Source organism: Periplaneta americana, chromosome 4 (genome assembly GCF_040183065.1).
Source record: "Periplaneta americana isolate PAMFEO1 chromosome 4, P.americana_PAMFEO1_priV1, whole genome shotgun sequence".
Taxonomy (NCBI): domain Eukaryota; kingdom Metazoa; phylum Arthropoda; class Insecta; order Blattodea; family Blattidae; genus Periplaneta; species Periplaneta americana.
In genome coordinates, this window is record NC_091120.1 from 152,248,720 (window position 1) to 152,271,494 (window position 22,775).

General features: G+C 35.2%; 1 long non-coding RNA gene across 1 annotated transcript in view; it reads left to right on the forward strand.

The window, feature by feature from the left end:
* The window catches only part of LOC138698330 (uncharacterized), a 169,417-nt gene extending 146,900 nt beyond the window's left edge, over positions 1–22,517 (forward strand). The window contains exon 3 of the long non-coding RNA XR_011331833.1: positions 22,021–22,517. This is a non-coding gene — a long non-coding RNA (uncharacterized lncRNA). The remainder of the gene's footprint in view (positions 1–22,020) is intronic.
* Positions 22,518–22,775: the final 258 nt, after the last annotated feature.

The following is a 22,775-nucleotide window of genomic DNA, read 5'->3' on the forward strand; positions in this document are numbered from 1 at the left end:
ACAGTAGCGTCTAACACGTAACATCATTGTAGGACGAGATGAAGCGGGACTTGTCCCAAAGCACTAAATTTTGCCACTCCAGTGACGGAGTTCACGTGCCCATTACAGTCTGAGGCGTTGGTGGTTTCTGGACAATGGAAGCCGACGCAACAGAACACTGGATTCCGACAAGGAGACGTTCAGAATAGTGACTCATTTATTTAATGGAGAACGGTTTCATATTTTCAGGGGATGTTTCATGAATAGGCTACACTTGATGAGTCTCAGATGTTTATAACACTTGCACTTACTAATCCAAATACTAATGTTTCTCGAACCTAAGATGATGACAACTGAGGAAAGACACTATCAGGTAACAAACATAATCTCGAGAAATTAAAGGTCGTTAAAGATTATTAATTATTGTTACTGCTCTCATTTCACTTTACAGTTGTGCAAAACTCGTCAGAACCAACATGTCATGAACAATTTTCGGGTAAGATTACAACAAACCTTTGTAATGTAAATTAAAAAAAAGACATGCCAATAAATTGCATCGTTCAAGCCGTATCTTGTATTATTTTGATACTTCTTAACCTTATAGTCACTTTAGAACAGCATGCTGAAATTCGTGAGAACAAACTGTAGGACTCTGTATATAAAAATAACTTTCTTGGAGTCCTTTAGAGTAATTCATTCTATTGTCTTCTTAAGATACTACTTCGAATTATCTGGAAAAAGAATTCTAACATTTTGCTTTCTTCTTTAGTATCTGATGTTCATGTATTACAACATTCTTAAATATTTGTTAAGTGATATATGCAAGTCCAGTCGTGACTCGGATTCTTCCTGCAATAATTATTTTTCCCATGAACTTCACACAACTGCTTGCGCATTACCCCACCATTCATCTTCCTCCCCTCCTTTCTCTCTTCGCTTCTCGTAGGAAATCTCAAGATGATTAAAACACGCGCTCAAATTTTTAATTACATTTTAAATAAAGAAGAGAACACCTGCGTGGAAGTGATCACTTCTCTTAATAACAATTACAACTGCAATTGTTCCAATTAATTTGCTCTAATTGTAGGAAATTCCCAGTATGCTGCGTAATCCAAGAGTATGGCGTCGGGCTCTCAGAACATGTCTGCTGTACTTAGTGTCATCGAAAGTTGAGGATTGCAGAATCAAATTCAACTTATTGTCAGCTGCAGTCAAGATGAGACGTGAAGTACACAAACAAGCTCGATTTAACGTTATTGGCCGCTGTCCTTTGTTGTTTGGAAAGTGATCGATCTGTGTGTTGCGTCATAAGAAAGAAATTTAATCACAAATGTGCATATACATCACACATGACATCATATATCAGATCACTTCATATCACATCACACCAAACCATCATCACACCACACATCACACAACGTATCACACCAAACATCACATCACATAACATCACACATCTCATCACGTATGACCTCACACCACACATCACAACACATCATATCACATCGCAAATCAGATCACATCACACATCAAATCACGCATCACATCACATCGCAAATCACATCACAACACACTTCGCCTCATACATCACATAACATAACACATTATAGCACATCGCAAATCAGATCACATCATATCACGTATCACACCGCATCAAGTATCCCATCCCATTACACATCACATGGCATATCATATAACATCGAACATCACATCATATTGCACATCACATTGTATATAACATAACATCACATGGAACATCACTTTTCATACTACATCACACATCACATCGCACATCTCATCACACATCACATCACAATTCACGTCGCACATCACATCATATCACATCACACATCACATCCAACATCACACATGACTTCACATGTCACATATCATACATCACACATCACATTACACATCATATCACATCACACATCACAACGCATCTCGCATCACATTATATTACATCTCACGTCACATCACACATATTATCACATCACAAAACTCATCACATTTTAGCATATCACAATACACATCACACATTACATGACTGATCACATCACATCGCACATCACAAAACATTACACCACATTACACATCATTACATTACATCACATCACATATCACATTACAGCACACGATATAACACCGCGCGACATACATCATAGATCGCAAATCACATCCCATCACACATTACTTCGCGTATCATGTCAAATAATATCACACTTCACATTATATGATATCACACATCACCTCACATTACACTTCACATATCTCATCACACATCACATCAGATATCTCAGAACACATCGCAATACACCTCACATCAAACCACACATCACATCACACATTACATATAATCACATCACATCTCACAGAAAATCACATCACACCTTGCATCACGTCACAGCATACATCGCAGCACACCACATCACACAACATTACATCACAACTAATCAAATCACACAACACATCACATCGCATATCACATCACATCACGTTAAATCACACTTCACATCACATCACATCACGTCACATCACTTTACAACAAATTACATCACATCACAAATCACAACACATCACTTCATGTCACGTCACACATCACATCGCAACAAACATCACATCTCATCACACATGACATCAGGCATGACATCACACATGACATCGCATTACATCTAACATCACATCATTCTCACATAATATCATATCACATTACACCACATTACAATATCACACATCACATCCTATTGCACATTACATCACATCACACATTTCCTTAACTACACATCACGTGTCGCATCATATAACATCACACATCCCAGCATAACACATAACAAGTTATATCACATCACACATCACAACACACAACCCATTTTATAACATCACATCACACATCACAACAAATATCACATCACATACCACATCACATCACACACCACATCACGTCACATATCACTTCACATCTCACATTCCATCCCATCACATATCACATGTAAAGAAATGAAATTATGGTTTATTTAACGACGCTCACAACTATGGAGGTTATATCAGTGTCGCCGGTGTGCCGGAATTTTGCTCCGCACGAGTTCTTTTACAAGCCAGTAAATCTACTGACATGAGGCTCTCGCATTTAAGCACACATAAATGCCATCGCCCAGGGCCGGGATCGAACCCGCAATCTCGAGCACAGAAGTCCAACGCCATACCGACTGCGCTACCGAGGCTACATCATATCACATATCATCACATATCATATCACACAACTAGTCGCATATCACATCACATCATTTTACACATCACAAAACAGATAACATAACATCACACATTACATCACAACACACATCACTTCACACATCACACATTATATCACATATTACATGACATCACACATAATATCGCAACAGTATACACATGGCATCACATCTCACACATCACGTAGAATCACATCACACATTGCACATGACAACACACATGACATTACACATCATATATCACATTACATCAAATCACAACACACATCACATCACATCACAACAGACCACACCACACATCACATCACACATAACATCACATCACACCACATAATACGTCACAGGTCACAGGTTACAGGTGATAAGTCATAAGTCGTACGTCACAAAGTTACAAGTCATTCGTCACTCGTCACACGTCAAAAGTCAAACGTCAAGCGTTAAGCGTTAAACGGCAGCGTCACGCATCGCATCGCATTGCATTACTTCACACATCAAATCAAACATCTCATCACATCACAACACGTCACATCATATCACGCATCACATCAAATCACCACACATCACTTTACATCGCACAACACATCACACCACATATCACATCACATCACACCACCACCACCACCACATCGCAAATCACATCTCATCACATCATACATCACTTCACACCACACAACCACTATCACACCACACATCATATCACACATCAAACATTACATCTCACATCACACATCACATCTCATCACATCATACATCACTTCACACCACACAACCACCAAAACACCACATATCCTACCACACATCAAACATTACATCTCACATCACACATCACATCATATCACACATCAAACATTACATCTCACATCACACATCACATCTCATCACATCATACATCACTTCACACCACACAACCACCATCGCACCACACATCATATCACACATCAAACATTACATCTCACATCACACATCACATCTCATCACATCATACATCACTTCACACCACACAACCACCATCACACCACACATATCACACATCAAACATTACATCTCACATCACATATCACACATCACAACACATCTCATTTCATATCACATCTCACATCGCATCATATATACATCAGAAATATCACATCACATAACGTCTCACATGTTACGTTGTAATCCATTCAGCAGTGGATTTTCTACTCAACTCTAAACGAATACGCAGAATAAAGTTATAATTCAATCCAAATACTCAGACATGAAGGTTAAAATGTAACAGGAATATATTGGAAATTTAACGTTATCATCATTGAAAGCGGAGATGTGATAACGTATTTCGTAGTAATGGATTACGTTTCTATTATAGGATTATATTTGTAATCAAATCAGCAAAAAAAAAAGTAACAAATACATAAAAACACTTCAGACAATAGAGATAAACTGTAACATGAAGATACCGAAAAATTCAACTATCAGTATTGAAAGCCGAGATGTGATGACAAAGTAGACAGCAGTGGATTTCTGAACCACTCCCGTTTGTTACCTTTGTAATTCAGAAAGGTAGTGAAAATTTCTCGCTTTCATCATTGAAACTTGAAATCTGACACGAAATATACAGCAGTGGGTTACATTTGTAAACCACTGTTATATGTTACTTTTGTAATACATGAAGAAACTGGACAATTCAGGCAAATTTCAGTAAAATTGGAGTTGTGATGACGTAATAAATATTAGTGGATCCAAAAATATAATATATTTGTAGAATTAAATATTTCACAATTGAATCGGTCGGAGCTAAAAGGAACTAAGTGAAAATATACAGTTTTGGGTTATGCAACAATTTGAACAACAGATGTCATGCGCATCAAACGGTTGAAGAAGGAACTAAGACTTTTAAATATTCTTTTGTCTTCTATAACATAAAAATATAATATTTATTTTATTAGTGGAATGTTTTTTGCTTCTCCCGAAAAGTTATGAAAAGTGACTTAGTTCCTTTTAGCTCCGACTGATTCAATTACATCCAAACACTGTAGACTTAAATGTTAAACCGTAAGAGGAAAATCGTGAAAATTTCACGCCTGCATCATTCAAAACAGAGATATTATGACGTAATAAACAGCAGTGGATTACGTTAGATATTCAATCTAGAAACATAAATCGCTACACAGAAAAAGCCACAATTGCATCTAAACACATCAGACATCAGGGCTAAACTGTAACACGAAGATACTGAAAATTTCACTTATCATCATTGAACGCGGAGATTTGATGACGTAATAAAATGCAGTGGATTACATTTATAAAGAACGGCTGATTATTACATTTGTAATTCAGGAAGATTCTGAAAATTTCATGCATACATAATTCAAAGCGGAGATGTAATGGGGTAATAAGTTGTAGTGTATTACATTTGTAAACCACTGCTGTTTATTCATTTTTTAATCCAGGAATAAACTGAAAATTTCAGGCAATCATCATTGAAAGCGGAGTAGTGTGATGACGTATTAAAGAGTACTGGATTATATTCCTAATCAATTCAGAAGTGGATTACATGTATAATCCATTCAGAATCCACTTCTCAATGGATTACATATGTATCCAACTCTAAAAAGTTATATATTCATACAATAAAAAGGTAACAATTAGTACATCCAAACACTCTAGACATAAGGGTTAAACTGTAACAGAAAATTTTAAATTATGGTTTATATAACCACGCTCGCAACTGCAGAGGTTATAACAGCATCGCTGGTGTACCGGAAGTTTGTCCTGCAGGAGTACTTTCACATGCCAGTAAATCTACTGACATGAGCCTACCGCATTTAAGAACACTTAATGCCATCGACATGGGCCGGGATCGAATTCGCAACCTCCAGCACAGAAGGCCAGAGCTATACCAACTACGCTACCGAGGCCGACTGCAACAGGAAAATACTGAAAATTTCTCGCCATCATCATTGAAAGCGAGGATGTTACGACGTATTAAACAGTAGTGGATTACATTTGGTAATCCATTCGGAAGTGGATTACACACGTGTTCCACTCTAAAAATATAATAATATATTTATATCATGAAAACTTTCACAATTACTGGTACATCCAAACGCTCTACACAAAAGTGTTAAAATATAACAGGAAGTAACTGAAAATTTCACTCCATCATCATTGAAAGCGGCGATGTTATGACATATTGAAGAGCGGTGGATTACATTTCTAATCTATTCAGAAGTGGACTACATTTGTAATCCAATCAGAAATGGATTACATTTGTAATTCATTCAGAAGTGTATTGCATTTGTAATCCACTCAGAAGTGTATTGCATTTGTAATCCAATCGCAAGTGTGGATTACATATGTAATCCATTCAGAAGTGGAATACATATGTAATCCAGTCAGAAATGGTTTACATGTAATTCATTCAGTAGTGGATTACATATGTGATCCATTCAGAAGTGAATTACATATGTAATCAATTCAGAAGTGTGTTGCACTTGTAATCCACTCAGAAATGAATTGCGTATGTATATTTTTTTTATTTTAGTGGGTTATTTTACGACGCTTTATCAACAGCTTAGGTTATTTAGCGTCTTGTTACTTAGCGTCTGAATGAGATGAAAGTGATAATGCCGGTGAAATGAGTCCGGGGTCCAACACCGAAAGTTACCCAGCATTTCCTCATATTGGGTTGAGGGAAAACCCCGGAAAAAACCTCAACCTGGTAACTTGCCCCGACCGGGAATCTTGTTTCGCGGCTAGACGCGCTAACCGTTACTCCAAAGGTGTGGACGATTACATATATATTCCGTTCAGAAGTGTATTGCATTTGTAATCCATTCGTAAGTGTGTTGCATTTGTTATCCAATCAGAAGTGGATTACACATATATTTTTTATTTTAGTGGGTTATTTTACGACACTTTATCAACAGCTTAGGTTATTTAGCGTCTGAATGAGATGAAGGTGATAATGCCGGTGAAATGAGTCCGGGGTCCAACACCGAAAGTTACCCAGCATTTGCTCATATTGGGTTTAGGGAAAACCCCGGAAAAACCTCAACCAGGTGACTTGTCCCGACCGGGAATCGAACCAGGGCCACCTTGTTTCGCGGCTAGACGCGCTAACCGTTACTCCACAGGTGTGGACGATTAAATATATATTCCGTTCAGAAGTGTATTGCATTTGTAATCCACTCAGAAGTGTATTGCATTTGTAATCCATTCACAAGTGGATTACATAATTATGTAATCATTTCAGAACTGGATTGCATGTGTAATCCAGTCAGAAATGGGTTACATATGTAATACAGTCAGAAGTTGATTACATGTAATGCATTCAGTATTGGATTACATATGTAATCCATTCAGAAGTGGATTACACATGTAATCCATTCAGAATTGGATTGCATATGTAATCCAGTCAGATATGCATTACATGTAATTCAATCAGTAGTGGATTACATATGTGTTCCATTCAGAAGTGGATTACATATGTAATCCAGTCAGAAATGGATTACATATGTAATCCATTCAGAAGTAGATTACATATGTAATCCTTTCAGAAGTCGATTACATATGTAATCCAGTCAGAAATGGATTACATGTAATTCATTCAGCAATGGATTACATGTGTGATCCATTCAGAAGTGTATTAAGTTTGTAATACACTCAGAAGTGGATTGTGTATGTAATCCATCCAGAATTGGATTACGTATGTAATCCATTTGAAGTGGATTACGTATGTAATCCATTCAGAAGTGGATTACGTATGTAATCCAGTCAGAAGTGGATTACGTATGTAATCCATTCAGAAGTGTATTGCATTTGTAATCCACTCAGAAGTGTATTGCATTTGTAATCCAATCACAAGTAGATTACATATGTAATCCATTCAGAAGTGGATTACATGAGTAATCCAGTCAGAAATGGATTACATATGTAATCCAATCAGAAGTTGATTACATGTAATCTATTCAGTAGTGGATTACATATGTAATCAATTCAGAAGTGGATTACATATGTAATCCAGTCAGAAGTGGATTGCATGTAATTCAGTCAGTAGTGGATTACGGAATTTAATCGATTCAGAAGTGGATTAAATATGTAATCCATTCAGAATTGGATTGCGTATGTAATCCATTCAGAAGTGGATTGCGTACGTAATCCATTCAAAAGTGGATTACATATGTAATCCAGTCAGAAGCGGATTACATATATATTCCATTCAGAAGTGTATTGCATTCGTAATCCACTCAGAAGTGGAATGCGTATGTAATCCATTGAGAAGTGGATTACGTAAGTAATCTATTAAAAATTGGATTACATATATAATCCAGTCAGAAGTAGATTACATATGTAATCAAGTCAGAAGTGGATTACATTTATAATACATTCAGACCTGGTTTACGTACATAATCCATTCATAAACGGATTACATGTGTATTCCAGTGTAAATATATAATATATTTATACAATGAAAAATTTCAGTTACTTTGAAACACTCTTAGACCAGCGGTCGTCAACTCAGTTCTCGGTGTACAGGTCTCTTACATCACCGGTGTGAATTCGTACCTGATGGCGGGTATGCTGTCTAACTCTTCCTGCTGCACAAAGGGACAAATCATGGTGCTCTGCTTACCCTTTACCCATTTCAGCGAGTGCTGACGACCACTGCTCTAGACATAAGGGTTAAACTGTAGCAGGAAAATAGTAAAAATTTCACGTCATCATCATTGAAAGCAGGGATGTTACGATGCGTTATACAGTACTGGATTACATTTTTAAATCCATTCAGAAATGTATTACGTCCGTGTGCCACTCTAAAAATATAATATATTTATACCATGAAAAGTTTCACAATTACATGCAAACGCTCTAGACAAAAGGACTAAACTGTTACAGCAAGATCCTGGAAATCTCATGCCATCGTCATGGAAAGCGGTATTGTGAAGACATAATAAACAGCAGTGGATTTCATTTGTAAATAACAGCTGCTTATTACATTCGTACTGCTTCTGCAAACACATGCATCGTGTAACATCGCCGTGACCCGAAGTGGAATGGAAAAGTGGCCGCACTCGTGAACAGCGAATATTTTCTTTTTTGACAGCTGTACACTTAACGGCAAAGGTCGACAGAAATGCTAAGTTCTATCGCGCGGATCACTCGTGTAAACGAACTGCACTTCAAGGCACTGTTATGTCTCTTCATGGAAAGTCATTCGTCTACGATGTAATCAACCTTACGCCCTGTGTGTGGCCCAGTGGTAGAATGTCTGACATGTGTATTAGACGTTGTGAGTTCGCCTCCCAGTACGGTAAAATTATTTATTTATTTATTTATTTATTTATTTATTTATTTATTTATTTATTTATTTATTTTAGTTTTAAATAGTTTATTACTTTAAATGTGAAATGGCATTTGTTCATAAACTTCGTTATGCCTGCCTTATAAGAATATTATTGCCCTTCACTTGCGGGCTGTTATTAGGCCAGATCTGGCCTGTAAAAACAAAAATACTTGTTTCACAGCCTAAAAAACCGGACGCATATCAAACATAAATATATAATTAAATAAACAGAAAAACAAACAATTTGTTAATATATTAACAAAAACAAAGGCCTGTGGTGAGGACTAGTATCTCGTCCACAAACCACCTACGTCAACAACTGCCCACTTTTCCATTTTCTTCTTCTTTTCTTATTTTTCTTCTTCTTTTTTCTCTTATTTCTTCTTTTTCTTTTTCTCCTTTTCCTTTTCTCCTTATTTTTTTCTTTTCTTCTTTTCCTTCCCCTTCTTCTTTATTTCCCTTCCTATTTTTTCTTCTACTTTTTTTTTCTCTTCTTTTTTATCTCTTCCTTCCTTTTCTTTTTCTCTTTCTTTCTCTACCTTTTTTCACTTTTTCTCTTTTCTTTTCTTCTTTTTGTCATCTTCTTTTTCTTTTTCTACTTCTTTTTATTATTCATAATTTTTTTCCTCTCCTTTTTCATTTTTCTGTTTCTTTTTTTCTTCCCCTTTTTCTTTTTTTCCCTTCTTATTTCTCTTCTTTACTTCTTCTTTTTCCTTTTTCCCTATTCCCTTTTACCAGTTCCTTTTTTCCTTTTCCTTTTCCCTTTTCCCTTTTTCCTTTTTCCTTTTGCCTTTCTTCTTCTCCCCCTTACCCCTCTTCCCACCTACCCTGTCCCATTTCACTTTCCCCTTACTCATTGGTTTCCTTTGTCTTTTTCTTTTTCTTCTTCTTTTTTTCTTTTCCTTTTTTTTCTTCTTTTCTTTCTCTTTCTCCTTTTTCTTTTCTTTTCTTCTTCAGTTCTTCTTTTTTTCTCTTTTTCATTTTCTTTTTATTCTTCTTCTCTTTCTATTTTTATTTTTCTTTTCTCTCTTTTTTTCTTTATTATTTTTCTCTTTCTCTTACTTTTTCTTCTTCTCTGTCTTCTTCTTCCTCCTCCTCGTCTTGCTCCTTCTCCCCCTCCTAATTCTTCTTCTTCCCTCCTTCTTCTCTTTCTACTTTTTCTTCTTCTTCTTACATTCTTTCTTCTACTTCTTTTCTTCTTCTTCTCTTTCTTCTTCTTCTTCCCTTTCTTTCTCTTTCTCTATCTCTACTTCACTCTCTTTCTCTCTATTTCTTTCTCTTCCTCATTCTCATTCTCTCTCTGTCTCACTCTTTCTCTTTATCTTATCCTTCTTATATATTTTCTTCTTTTTATTTTTCTTTTCTTTTTTCTCCTTTCTTGTTTCTTTTCTTTCTCCTTCTTTTTTTCTTCTTCTTCTTCTCCTTCTCCTTTTGCTGTTCCTTTTTCTTATTCTTCTTTATTCTTCCTCTTCTCCCTTTCCTTTTCCTTTTTTCTTCTTAAGTTTCTTCTTCTATTTCTTCATCTTCTTTTTCCCTTTCCTTGTTTTACTTTTTCCTTCTTCTTCCTCTTCTTCTATTCCTTCTTCTTCCTATTCTCCTTCTTATTTTTGTTTTTCTTCTTCCTTTTATTTTATTCTTTCATTTTTTTGCTTCTTTTTGATTTCCTTCTTCCATTTTCTTCTTCTTTTTCTTCTTTTCTAATCCTTTTTTGTCCTTTCTTCTTTACCTTTTCCTTCTTTTTTCATTTTCCCTTTGGTTCTTATTCTTCTATTTCTTTTATCTTTTAATTTTTCTCTATCTTTTTTTCTTCTTTTTATTTTTCTTTTCTTTTTTTCTTTCGCTTTTTTCGTCTCCTTTTTTCTTTTTTTCGCCTTCTGTTTCCTCTTTTTCGTTTTCTTGTTCTTCTTCTTCTTCTTCTTCTTCTTCTTCTCTCATTTTGTCTTTTCCTTCCTTTTGATTTTTTTTTCTTTTTTTCCTTTCTTTCCTTTCTCTTCTATTCTTCTTTTTCTTCCTTTCTCTGTTTTCACCTTTCCCTTGTCCCCTTTCCCCTCTTCCCTTTTCCGTTTTTCCATTTCCCTTTTCCCTTTCCCCTTTCTTTTTTTGTTTTTCTTTGTATTTATCTAATTCTTCTTCTTTTTTCTTCCTTATCTTTTTTAGTTTTTTCTTTTCTTCTCTTCGTTCTTCTTTTCTCTTTTTCTTTTTTCCTGTTTCTCCTTTGTTTTTCTTTGTCTCTTTTTGTCTTCCTTTCTCTTTTTCTCTTTGTTTTCCATTTTTCTCTTTTTTTCCTTCTTATTTTTCTGCTTATTCATCCTGTTCTTCTCTTTCTCCTCCTGCTCCTCTTTCTTCTTCTTCTTCCTTTTTATTCTATTTCTTCTTCTTAGTCTACTTCTCTTTCTTCTTCCTATTTTTCTTCTTCTTCTCTTTCTTTCTCTTTCCATTTTTCTTTGTCTTTCTCTTTCTCTCTTTCTTTCTCTTTCTCTTTCTCTTTCTTTCTCTCTCCCACTCTTTCCCTTTTTCTTTACGTATTCTTATATTTTTGTTCTTTTTATTTTCTTTATCTAACACATTTCCTTGTTCTTTTTTGATTTTATTCTTCTTTTCTTATTCTTCTCTTTCTCATTTTCCTATTCCTTTTTCTTCTTATTTTTTCATCTTCTTCTACTTATTCTTTTTCAACTTTTTCTTCTTGTTTTCTGTTTCTTATATATCTTTTTCTTCCTTCTCTTTTATTTCCTTTTCTTCTTCTATTCCTTCTTATTTTTCATCTTCTTTCTCTTTTCCTTCGTTTTGGTTTTCCTCTTTTTTCTTTTTCTTTTTTTGTTCTTCTTTTTCTTTCTTCCTTATTTTCCTTTCTCTTTTTTTCTTTTCCTTTTTTCCCTTTTTCTCTTTTTCTTTTCTCTTTTTCCCTTTTCCCTTATCCCTTTCCTCTTTTCCCTTTTCCGTTTTCTCCTTTCTTTTTTCCCATTTTCCCTTTCTCTTTCCCCTTTCCTCTTGCTTTTCATTGTATTTTTTCCTTTTTCTTTTTCGTTTTCTTATTTTCTCCTTTTTTCTTCTTCTTCCTTTCTTCTTTACTTCCTCTTTTCTTGTTTTTCTTTTCTTATTGTCTCTTTTTCTTCTTCTTCTGCTTCTCTTTCTCTTTTTGTTTTTCTTTTTCTCTTTCTATTTCTTCTTTTACTTCTTCTTCTCTTTTTTCTTTTCTTTCTTCTTCCTTGTTTCTTCTCTTTATTCTTCTTCTAGTTCTTCTCTTCCCTCTTATTCTTATTCTTCTGTTCTTCTTCTCCTTCTCTTTTTCTTCCGCTTACCCTATTTGTTTCTCTTTCTCTTTCTCATTCTCATTCTCTCTCTGACCCTCTGTTTCTCTTTTCCTTTTCATTTTTCTTCTTCCATTTCTTTTTTCCTTCTTTTCTTTGTTCATTTTCTTTTTCTTTTTCTTTTCTACTTTTTTTTCTTCATCTCTTCTCCTTTTCCTAGTCCCTCTTTTTACTTCCCCTTCTCCTTCTTTCTTTTTCTTCTTTTACCTCTTCTTCCTTTTCTTCTTTTCTTTTTACCCTTTCGTCTTCTTTATTCTTCTTCCTCTTCTTATATTTTTTCTTCTTACTTTTATTCTTTTTTCTTCTTGTTTTTTTTTCGTTTTCCTTTTTTCTGTTTCTTCTTCTGTTTCATCTTCTTATTCTTCTGCATATTGTATCCTTTCTCTATGTGCTGTAAGGTCAGAAGAAAAGAAACAAGAAAGGGACAGAGATAGAGAATGACAAAGAGAAAGAGGAAAAGAGGAAAAGAAAGAAGTAGAAACAGAAGAAGAGAAAAAGAGAAGAAGAAGAAAGAGGAGAAGAATAAAGAGAAGAATAAAGGTAAGAGGAAGAAGAAGGAGGAGGAGAAAGAGAACAGGAAGAAAAAAAGAAGAGAAGATGGAAGAGAACAATAAAAAGAAAGAGAAAGAGTAAAAACAAAGAGAAAAGAAAAACAAAAACAAATAGAGAAAGAGAAGCAGAAAGAAAAGAGAAAGAAAAAGAGGAAAGAAAAAGAGAAAAATAATAGGAAACGAAGAAAAGAATAAGAAGAAAACATAAGAAGAGAAAGAAAAAAGCGAGGGAATATAATAAAACGAAAATGAAAAAAAAAGACTAAGAAAATGAAAAAACAAAGAAAAGCCAAAAGAAATGGGGAAAGGGAAAATGGGAAAAGCGGAAAAGGAAAAGGGGAAAGGGGAGAAACGAAAAGGGAAAAGGGGGAAAAGGGAAAAAGGAAAATAAAAAAAAGAAAAGAAAGGTAAAGAAGGAAAAATAAGAAGAAAAAATAAAAAGAACACTCAGAATCAAGAAAAAGAAGAAGAAAAAGAAGAAAGAAATGTAGAAAAAGGAGGACACAAGAAGAGGAGGGCGAAAAAAAGAAAAAGGAAAAGAAAAGAAAAAGAAATAAAAGAAAAGGATAAAAAAGAAAAAAGAAAACAAGGACAAAAGGAAAAGAAAAAGAAGGACAAAGAAAAAGAAAAGGAATGAAAAGGAAAGAAGAAGGAATGAAGAAAGAGAGGAAAAGAAGAAGAAAGAAGAAGAAAATCAAAAAAGCAAAGTGAAAAAGAAAAAATAAAAAAAGAAAATGAGAAAAAATAGCAGAAGGAGAAGAAGAAGGAAGAAAAAGAATAAGAATAAAAAATAAATTGAAGGAAAGGAAAATGAATAAGAAGAGAAAGAAAACAAGAAAGTGAAGAAAAAGAAAAAAAGAGAAGAGAAAGAAAGTAGAAGAGAAGAAAATGAAAATGGATTAGGAAAAAGACAAGAAGAAGAAGAAGAAGAAAAGATGAGGAAAAAGAAAAAGAACAAGAAAAAAGATGGAAAAAGGTGAAGAAGAAGAACAAAAAAAAAGAAAAGGAAGAAAGAGAAATAGAAGTAAAGAAGTAAAAATAAAAGGAAAAGAAAAAGTGGAAAGGGAAGAGAAAAGAGGGAAAAGGGAAAGGGGAAAAGGGAAAAAGGAAAAGAAAAAGTAGAAGAAAAGAATTGAGAGGACAAGAAGGAACATGAAAAAGAAGATGAAATAAAGAAATAGAATAAAAAGAAAAAAGAAGAAAAGTAGAAAAAATGGGAAAGAAAAAAGATGAGGAAAGAAATGAAAAAGGACAGTAAAGGAAAAGGAAGGAAAAAGGAAAAGAAGAAAAAAGAAGGAAGAAATAGAGTGAAAAGAAAAACAAAAAGAAGAAGAAGAAGAAGAAAAAAAACAAAAAAATAAGAATAACAGACAATAAGAAAAACAAAAATGGTAAAAATAACAAGAATTGAGAGAAGAAGAAAAAGAAGAAGAAAATGGAAGAAGGAAATCAAAAAGAAGCAAAAAATAAAATAATAAAATAAAAGGAAGAAGAGAAACAAAAATAAGAGGAAGGAAAATAGGAAGAAGAAGAAATAGAAGAGGAAGAAGAAGAAAAAAGTAAAGCAAGGAAAAAGAAAAAGAAGATGAAGAAATAGAAGAAGAAACATAAGAAGAAAAAAGGAAAAAGAGAGGGAGAAGAGGAAGAAAAAAGAAGAATAAGAAAAAGGAACAGCAAAAGGAGAAGGAGAAGAAGAAGGAAAAAAGATGAAGAAAGAAAAGAAACAAGAAAGGAGAAAAAAGAAAAGAAAAATAAAAAGAAGAAAATATATAAGAAGGATAAGATAAAGAGAAAGAGTGAGACAGAGAGAGAATGAGAAAGAGGAAGAGAAAGAAATAGAGAGAGAGTGAAGTAGAGATAGAGGAAGAGAAAGAAAGGGAAGAAGTAGAAGAAGAAGAAAAGAAGGAGAAGAAAGAAGGTAAGATGGTAAGAAGAAGAAGAAAAAGAAGAAAGAGAAGAAGGGAAAAAGAAGAATTAGGAGGAGGGGGAGAAGGAGCAAGACGAGGAGGAGGAAGAAGACAGAGAAGAAGAAAAAGTAAGGGAAAGAGAAAAATAAAAAAGAAAAAAAGAGAAAAAAGAAAAATAAAAAGAGAAAGAGAAGAAGAATAAAAAGAAAATGAAAAAGAGAAAAAAGAAGAAATGAAGAAGAAAAGAAAAGAAAAAGGAGAAAGAGAAAGACAAGAAGAAAAAAATAGGAAAAGAAAAAAAGAAGAAGAAAAAGAAAAAGACAAACGAAAGCAAAAATTAAGGGGAAAGTGAAATGGGACAGGGAAGATGGGAAGAGGGGTAAAGGGGAGAAGGGGAAAGGTAAAAGGGAAAAGGGAAAAGGAAAAAAGGAACCGTTAAAAGGGAAAAGGAAAAAATGAAAAAGAAGTAAAGAAGAGAAATAAAAAGGGAAAAAAGAAAAAGGAGAAGAAAAAAAGAAACAGAAAAATTAAAAAGAAGAGGGAAAAAATGATAAATAATAAAACGAAGGAAAAAAAAGGAAAAGAAGACGACAAAAAGAAGAAAAGAAAAGAGAAAAAGTGAAAAAAGGTAAAGCGAGAAAGAGAAAAGGAAGGAAAAGAGAAAAAAGAAGAGAAAAAAGAAGAGAAGAAAGAAGAGAAAAAAGAAAAAGTAGAAGAAAAAATAGGACGGGAAATGAAGAAGGGAAAGGAAAAGAAGAAAAGAAAAAAAGGAGAAAAGGAAAAGAAGAAAAAGAAAAAGAAGAAACAAGAGAAAAAAGAAGAAGAAAAATAAGAAAAGAAGAAGAAAATGGGAAAGTGGGCAGTTGTTGACGTAGGTGGTTTGTGGACGAGATACTAGTCCTCACCACAGGCCTTTGTTTTTGTTAATATATCAACAAATTGTTTGTTTTTCTGTTTATTTAATTATATATTTATGTGTGATATGCGTCCGGTTTTTTAGGCTGTGAAACAAGTATTTTTGTTTTTACAGGCCAGATCTGGCCTAATAACAGCCCGCAAGTGATGGGCAATAATATTCTTATAAGGCAGGCATAACGAAGTTTATGAACAAATGCCATTTCACATTTAAAGTAATAAACTATTTAAAACTAAAATAAATAAATAAATAAATAAATAAATAATTTTACCGTACTGGGAGGCGAACTCACAACGTCTAATACACATGTCAGACATTCTACCACTGGGCCACACACAGGGCGTAAGGTTGATTACATCGTAGACGAATGACTTTCCATGAAGAGACATAACAGTGCCTTGAAGTGCAGTTCGTTTACACGAGTGATCCGCGCGATAGAACTTAGCATTTCTGTCGACCTTTGCCGTTAAGTGTACAGCTGTCAAAAAAGAAAATATTCGCTGTTCACGAGTGCGGCCACTTTTCCATTCCACTTCGGGTCACGGCGATGTTACACGATGCATGTGTTTGCAGAAGTAGTACGAATGTAATAAGCAGCTGTTATTTACAAATGTAATCCACTGCTGTTTATTATGTCTTCACAATACCGCTTTCCATGACGATGGCATGAGATTTCCAGGATCTTCCTGTAACAGTTTAGTCCTTTTGTCTAGAGCGTTTGCATGTAATTGTGAAACTTTTCATGGTATAAATATATTATATTTTTAGAGTGGCACACGGACGTAATACATTTCTGAATGGATTTAAAAATGTAATCCAGTACTGTATAACGCATCGTAACATCCCTGCTTTCAATGATGATGACGTGAAATTTTTACTATTTTCCTGCTACAGTTTAACCCTTATGTCTAGAGCAGTGGTCGTCAGCACTCGCTGAAATGGGTAAAGGGTAAGCAGAGCACCATGATTTGTCCCTTTGTGCAGCAGGAAGAGTTAGACAGCATACCCGCCATCAGGTACGAATTCACACCGGTGATGTAAGAGACCTGTACACCGAGAACTGAGTTGACGACCGCTGGTCTAAGAGTGTTTCAAAGTAACTGAAATTTTTCATTGTATAAATATATTATATATTTACACTGGAATACACATGTAATCCGTTTATGAATGGATTATGTACGTAAACCAGGTCTGAATGTATTATAAATGTAATCCACTTCTGACTTGATTACATATGTAATCTACTTCTGACTGGATTATATATGTAATCCAATTTTTAATAGATTACTTACGTAATCCACTTCTCAATGGATTACATACGCATTCCACTTCTGAGTGGATTACGAATGCAATACACTTCTGAATGGAATATATATGTAATCCGCTTCTGACTGGATTACATATGTAATCCACTTTTGAATGGATTACGTACGCAATCCACATCTGAATGGATTACATACGCAATCCAATTCTGAATGGATTACATATTTAATCCACTTCTGAATCGATTAAATTCTGTAATCCACTACTGACTGAATTACATGCAATCCACTTCTGACTGGATTACATATGTAATCCACTTCTGAATTGATTACATAAGTAATCCACTACTGAATACATTACATGTAATCAACTTCTGATTGGATTACATATGTAATCCATTTCTGACTGGATTACTCATGTAATCCACTTCTGAATGGATTACATATGTAATCTACTTGTGATTGGATTACAAATGCAATACACTTCTGAGTGGATTACAAATGCAATACACTTCTGAATGGATTACATACGTAATCCACTTCTGACTGGATTACATACGTAATCCACTTCTGAATGGATTACATACGTAATCCAATTCTGGTTGGATTACATACACAATCCACTTCTGAGTGTATTACAAACTTAATACACTCCTGAATGGATTACATATGTAATCCATTGCTGAATGAATTACATGTAATCCATTTCTGACTGGATTACATATGTAATCCACTTCTGAATGGATCACATATGTAATCTACTTCTGAATGGATTACATACGCAATCCACTTCTTAGTGTATTTCAAATGCAATATACTTCTGAATGGATTACATATGTAATCCATTTCTGACTGGATTACATATGTAATCCACTTCTGGATGGAACACATATGTAATCCACTACTGATTGAATTACATGTAATGCATATCTGACTGGATTACATATGCAATCCAATTCTGAATGGATTACATATGTAATCCACTTATGAATGGATTACATATGTAATCCAATACTGAATGCATTACATGTAATCAACTTCTGACTGTATTACATATGTAACCCATTTCTGACTGGATTACACATGCAATCCACTTCTGAAATGATTACATAATTATGTAATCCACTTGTGAATGGATTACACATATAATCCACTGCCGACTGGATTACACATGTAATCCACTTCTGACTGGATTACACATGTAATCCACTTCTGAATGGATTACATATATAATCCACTTGTGAATGGATTACAAATGCAATACACGTCTGAATGGATTACAAATTTAATCCACTTCTGAATAGATTACAAATGTAATCCACTACTCCTTAATACGTCGTAACATCGCCGCTTTCAATGATGATGGAGTGAAAATTTCAGTTACTTCCTGTTATATTTTAACACTTTTGTCTAGAGCGTTTGGATGTAATTGTGAAATTTTTCATGATATAAATATGTTATTTTTTAGAGTGGAACACGTACGTAATACACTTCTGAATGGATTTAAAAGTGTAATCCACTACTGTATAATACGTCGTAACATCCCCGCTTTCAATGAGGATGGCGTGAAATTTTCACTATTTTACTGTTACAGTTTAACCCTTATGTCGTCAGCACTCGCTCAAATGGGTAATGGGTAAGCGGAGCACCATGATTTGTCCCTTCGTGCAGCGGGAAGAGTTAGGCAGCATACCCGCCATCAGCCACGAATTCACGCTGGTGCTGTAAGAGTCCTGCGGGTAAGGGACGCTACACCGAGAGTGCACTGAGTTGACGACCGCTGGTCTAAGAGTGTTTCAATATTACGACTTGGTCCTCGATCCCTGCCTGACTGTGTCACCATCCGACTGTATCACTGTCTGCCCCAATCTTCTAACCATCACTTTTTATGGTCTCTTACCGTAATCCCGCCCGGTGTACCATCCACGCTCTGCAATAGGTGAGATGGGCTTTAAACCTCTTTTGATTATACTTGCTTAAAGATGTTGTCTTAATAAAACATCTGTTACAATTAATTCGATTTTGTGCAATACAGTGATAAGTCGCTTTACTGAGACTACGCGTAAGAAAAGAGTTCGAAGAATGCGAGATTTAATTTAACCAATTAAAATGCATGCTTTATTCCACTGGACCAATGCGATTAGTCCAGCAGTGATTCGTGGCGTAAGCATACTTTTATCGTAGGCAGTGATTTACCGCTCGCGCGACATAACTCTATAACGCTGGCTAAGCATCTATTTACTTCACAAGCGCGTCTTGCTTAAGATCGTGTATTCCGCTGACACTTTTCCTGGACTGTTTCAATTTTAACACCCCACAGAAAATCATGCCACAGAGTGTTCTTAAGCCCTGGGGCATATCAATGCCCCTCATTTTCAAAAAGACGATGCCTCAATGGCACGTGCTTTTTCATTGAACTTGTTGTCTGGCCTAGTGATTGTGGATTAGATTGTGGAATACATTCACAGACACAAGCAACAGAGAGAGAGAGTTTACAGAGAGTTAATTTCGTGTCAGCGACTCTTTCTGCTCAAGCAGGTTTACGGGGTATTTATTCCCTCGCCATTGGCTTTCAAATGCACACCATGTATACTATGAATTTGATGACCGTTGAATTACCAAGTAGAGTGGAATCACTAATAATGATTTTAAAAGTTGGTTTATGCATTCTAATTGGTTTTGGATTTTCTGTGTTAAATTTTGAGATATTGTATAATTTTGTGTTAGTTCGGTTCGGTTGGTTGCATGGCGTCAGCTATGACACTTACCAACTCTAGGTACAATAATAGATTTTGGATAGTATTTTCTCTTCGTTACAACAAAATTTCACAATATAGGATATTATTAAGATAACACAGTATTTCTCTCTCTCACTCATTCTCTTTTGTTTTTTTTTTCGGGGACCCCATATACATTCTTTTCTCCTCACGCATACCTCACACACACACACACACACACACACACACACACACACACATACACACATTTTTCAATGTAATTCACTCCACTCTTAAGCTAAATGTTTATCCTAAAAACATTCAAGTCTTAACTCTGTGTTCTATGTTGGACGACTTTTCGTACAGCTGGTGCCAGCAATTTTGGCATGTGTCCTTGAGTGTAATGCCCAGTTTGTGAGCATGTTGCTGGTGCAGCTGAGAATGGTACCACTTCCTATACACGTCACATCAGCCATTTTCGAAACACTGTTGTCAGACTGAATGCAGAAAAGGTAAAACACTCGCACTTAACGTTCCCATTGCTTATTTCACACGCCAAAAACGGTGACGCAGACTATACATACAGCACCTCCTTATGTTCTGCTGACACATGCAGTTCAGGTCCGTGCTTAGCGCTGATAGCGTTCCAGCTGGCGAGTGATGTCACCTGTCCTTCGTGGCTCCCGTTGCTTACGCAGCCTTTCATGTTACACCACCGGCAGGACGTCTTGCATTCTGGAGGCCTGGAGCACATAAGTTCGAGTAGCACAATTGATTCAATTAAGATAATCGTTTGCACACTCACGAAAGAGTTTTAGTTATGACATGTCTAACTTCAACTTTCAAATCAACTATGCTATCTTTAAATCATCACATCAGTTGCGTTTGAATTTGAATATTTACACATATGAATATTAGACAGAGTAACCTTCAAGATTATATTAAATGCTATTATATCCTTGCGTTAAATCGATCTTAGGAACATATCTTATTTCATTGTTCAAAATGTTTCGAAATTTATATACATATTAAATAGCAGTTAACTCGGATCAACAGAATTATTTATGATACAGTTATTTTAAGTTACAAAAGTAGAAGTAAATTTTAAAAGTGTCATTTTGAGGTTTGGCTTCTCCAGGCGAGCTTCTTGCTATACTTAATATTATACAATATACTTAGAGTTTTTCCTGGAATGGACGACATCATGTCGAAGGTCGTTCAGATCCGATGACACAGGCTCCCTCTGGTTTCCTCTGGCTAGACAGTGCGGCTGAGTAGCTGAAAATATTGTTACATCCGGGGAACAGAGAGTGTAAATCTCGTCCCTATATTTTATTAGATCACCTTCTTGCAACAACAATTACACAATCTGTAATCAAATAGGTTAGTAAATATTTCTAGTACGCAACCCCTAGCGAGGTTAAATTGGTTGGCTTCTCTGTTTGGCTGTTTCATTACTCACACAGGGAGTATTAATTAAATTACTAGGAGGATCGAACCCGTGATCTGGTTCAGTAGAACTGTGTGCCTGGGGAGGATCATGTAATCTCGCTTTCCACGGGCCAAGAGGGATTTCGTCCTAGAACTCAAAATCTTCATCTCTTCCTCTTAATTCGCTTAGCGGTATCTCATCTTCCGACGCCCACGCGTTTTCTGTCGCCGTTGCTGACGTTTGACTGATTATCCCTTTACCTTGGGGTAATTTAACAATTAATGATAATCCTACACATATAGTTTTCCTCTATTTTAATTTACACGATTTCATACGTTTATTGAACATCTTGTTTTTTTTTTTTTTTTTCAGATTAATTCTGCAATGAACAACGGTGTCAAGAAAGAAGAAAACGTCTCGAAAGGAATGGAAGCCTTTGCCAAGTATCTTGACAACGCCGACAAGAATACTGCGAGAAGAACTGGCTGCAGACACTGGGCTGTTCAACCGAACGAGAAACTTCTGATCGTCAAAGACCACAGGGATGCCACATATCCAGGCTTCCCGAACACCTTCACACTCATGGGAGATTATCTGTCTAAAGGCACATTGGGAAGAGATGAAGCACCGACGCAGAAATCTAACCAAACTCCTTCTAACGTGAGAAAAAGTGGGTGCAAACATTGGGCGGATCTCAACTAGCCTACGTAAACTCTATAAAATAATGTGTACTGTAAGAGTATACATTTGAAGAAAGAGAAATGTGAATGAATGAAAAGTGATTGGATCTAATATGATTTATCTATATCTATTGCCATAAAATATATTAAACTTGGCAATTATCCTATCTTGTTATATTTCGAACAAAATGGACTTTAAATTACCCAGTCTTTGTTAAATACAGTAGTTATTTAACTTTATAACAATCAGTACAGTGCAAGGTGTCCCAGATGAAAATAGCAGTGCTGTAAAGATGTAGAATGAATTAATATAGAGTATCTATAAATTAAACCGACATGGGATCGGATAGATGGCTTTTCTGGTTAAGAAACAAATGGGTTGTAGTGTAATGGGTTCAGATGGCTTTTTGTTTACTTGTTTGTGGTGTGTATTTTTGATGAAATGAA